Here is a 3,912-nt window from a genome sequence, read left to right on the forward strand (position 1 = left end):
AACAGACCGGTAACATTTGGAACATCTACAGCTGGCTTTCGTTAGCCTCTACTGACACACTTTATTTCATCCAATTATATGCTGCTATAGACAAACTGTCTACACCCTTTTGTAATTGTCCCATGATGGACCTCCTACATAAAAGGTTACGTATGTTATTCAGTCAAGGAGAAACGGGCATAGAGCGCTGATGTAATAGACCGATAATAAATACAACAGAATACATCGTAAAAATAAACAGTTTTGAAATGTGAACTGCATTCAACGATGTAACGACATAAACAAATTCCTTTTGTTTTGTGGTTGCACAAGTGCTTCGGGATTTGCACACGGCACACATTAAATGATGAAACGTTTGAAAGTTGACTGGGCTCCTGTCTTCAAAGTAAATTGGCGATGGCCGGTTTGTCGTAGGCTGCGATTGGACGACACTAAACAAAGCATTCATTGGTCCTTGGTATCGAATGACAACAATTTGTGGACCACGGGGCGTTTGTGAAGTAGAATAGCTCTTGCTAATATTAACATGTGCAGAGAAGTTTGGTATAATTTTTATCGCCCGAAACAAACTTTCGAGGTATAGACATGTCTGCGTGTTTATTGACATTCGTAATAAAGGACGCTACGCATGTACACAAATAACCGGATATGGTACCGATTTGTACTTGTTTTGGCCGTCGACTGTTGGCTAAAAATGCTGAACTTGCTGCGCGAAACAACAGTGGAAAAAGATTCTTGTCTGTATTTGACCAATGGCGTAGTTTACCATTAGGAACATTCACAGATGTATTTTGTTACTGTCTTGTTTGATGATTGAAGTTGTGTGCTCTTTGATTCGGGATGTTTCACCTGCATAGGATTGGCCACGGTTACAAACAACTCAGGGACCATAAAATGAGCTATTTACGGTATCTGCTAAACTACACCTTTAGGTTCTTCGGGTTTGGTTGTATTTTTGTCTTTAGCTCTTAGTAGGATATTGAGAGACGTGGAGCTTGTTGAAGTTGTTGTTTGTTGTTGAACGACGCATTCGGCAATATTCCAGCTATATGACGGCGGTCTGTAAATAATGGAGACAATCCAGTGATTGACATCATGAGCATCGATCCACATGCATCAACCAAGTCAGGTGTCCATGTTGGCTTGCTGTTTTGGGAGGCGGCTGCTGATGTGGGGATCTTTTCCTTTGAAGGGGAGGGTGATGTTGAATGGCGCTAATTCAGGTTTGTTAGACGTACAAAACTTCAACCACCAAATCAGACAGTAGTGAGTGAGTGAGTATGGTTTTACGCCGCTTTTAGCAATATTCCAGCAACATCACGGCGGGGGACACACATTGTACCCATGTCGGGAATCGAACCCGGGTCTTCAGCGTGACGAGCGAGCGCTTTAACCACTAGGCTACCCGACCGCCCCAAAATCAGACAGTAAATCAGACAAATCGGGCAACTGTCCCAATTACAACAACAACTGGGAAAACCTCTAAATCCTTTCCAACAACATGCATGACGTGACTAAAAGAAAACTAACTGGATCAGTCAACATTAACCACCATAAACCACCAATCAACAGAGATCAAGACTATTGTGTAGCAATAACCAGTCCATCTATGTATACTTAATCCTGTTTACTTGGCTTCACCATCGTGTGTTCTCTGTTCATCATGTTGTTACTATATTATCCTTCTGTTCCTATTATCTAACTTCTCGTGCTAATCTCTCTCATTTCAGGGGCGGTCGGGTAGCCTAGTGGTTAAAGCGTTCGCTCGTCACGCCGAAGACCCAGGTTCGATTCCCGACATGGGTACAATGTGTGAAGCCTATTGCTGGTGTCCCCCGCCGTGATATTGCTGGAATATTGCTAAAAGCGGCGTAAAAACATACTCACTCACTCACTCACTCTCTCGTTACTGATAATTGTTGTGACTGTTAATCCTTCACACATCATATGTGATTCTGTACCATGTTCATTATTCAGTCTTGCTTGACAACGGTATGAGGCTATACAGTAAACTACGGTTATAACGAACTCAAAGGGACTACTAATTGTAGTTCGTTATAACCGTAATTCGTTATAAGCATATATACAGCATAACTACAGCAAATACTCGGGACTAAAAATTTAGTTCGTTATATCCGTTAGTTCGTTATAAGCGTGTTCGTTATAACCGTAGTTTACTGTATACCCATACGACGCCAGTGCAGTAACATTAAAAAATAGTTATCCATAAATTGTGTTTACTTTGTCATCCGTCAACTTCTAAGACATGCCGCTCAAACATTTTAAGAATGACATAGAGTAACTTATTTGGAAGGGTCACATTACCAAATTGACTTTAAAAATCTCGAATATCAAATACTTATGGCCCATCGTTGTCGTGACAGGCTACTATGCTTGCCGTGACAGACGACTATGCTTGCCGTGACAGGTGACTATTTTTGCCCTGACAGGTGACTATGCTTGTCGTAAGAGGCGACTAACGGGATCGGGTGGTCAGGCTCGCTGATTTGTTTGATGCATGCCATCGTATCCCAATTGCGTGGATTCGATACTCATGGAGCCAATCACTGAATTGTCTGGTCCAGACTCGATTATTTAAATACCGCCGCGATATAGCTGGAATATTGCTTAGTGCGGCGTTTAACAACAAACAAACAAACAAATAAACTAATTCATACTATTAGGTGAACTACGGCACTTGAGCTGACGGGTCTCACAACTGAGTTCCACAGCATTGAATTCAAACAGTAAGTACAGTCGCACCTTTTTTCCAGGTCCATGCACTCGAGCAGTGGTTGCACATTAATTCAAACCGCCAAGTATGTGATGAGAGCTGTATCGCCCAAGCACGTGTATCCCAGGTCCACTTTAGCGCGTTGTTGTTACTGGCTGTCTGTTTGGGTGTAAATATCACAACAGGGGAGCTACACGTTTGATATCACACATATGGAATAACTCTCAACTGTTTACGTCAGAACACATTCACATGTGCCACAGGAACCTGTACGAAAACACAGTCGTAAGCCCCCGTCCAAGTCATTACAGAGTTATTTCCCCTTGATAAATGATGCCCGTGGTTTGTGAACAACTTGCGAATGTTGACTTCCGGTGTTGAGCAGAGAAATGAGTGTAACCGGCTGAGTATCGTGGCGGCTGCCACGTGTTCTTTATGAAGCAGTTGTTGGGGCATTCTTGGTGGTAATAACGGCGTATTTGATGTGGACTTGTCGGAACCGTGCCCACGAAACGACCTTGAACTCTGTGTGACCTGGACATAGGGTACATAGAGATATATCATGGTTGTCAAGTTTTCTATTTGTATTGTATGTTTGCTAGTATGCGGTGTTTGTGCTGTCCGTAGTGACAGGAGATGGACGAATGTTGTCAGACATGACGGGCAACTTGAGGGAAGACTTTGGTACTCTTATTTCTGACCACTTACAAAACTGTCAATAACGCAAAAGATATCTGTTCTTGGAAAAAGTACGCAAGTCTATCATATAGGACGTGAAAAGAAACATTATTCAGTGAAACACTCTCTGCTTGGCCCCACGCCTTTCCCCGCGATGAGGGAGCTGAGTCAGTAGGCTGTAAAAGTCCAGTTTCCACCCTTGCCGAACTCGGCTGGAATTATAGAGTTATTGATATATGGATATATTTTGGCTGGACTAACGAGTCTATGCATGGTCCAATCAAAATCGCGTAACGAAAGCAACACCTGGTGAATAAACAACATGGCGATTGTCGTGCTGATATCGGTCGATTGCAGGATTTGCATGTGTACTGTCAACAGGGCGTAGATTCAAGGGCTGGGAGGGTTACTAGGGTACCCGGGTCGGGTGGGTGCTGAATAGGACCCGGGTACCCCAAGGACTACCCGGACCCGTGGTTAGTCACGTGATATATTGTTTA

This window comes from Haliotis rufescens, unplaced genomic scaffold, assembly GCF_023055435.1.
Source record: "Haliotis rufescens isolate VD_foot unplaced genomic scaffold, xgHalRufe1.0.p SCAF_10, whole genome shotgun sequence".
In the NCBI taxonomy this organism is placed as follows: Eukaryota; Metazoa; Mollusca; class Gastropoda; order Lepetellida; family Haliotidae; genus Haliotis; species Haliotis rufescens.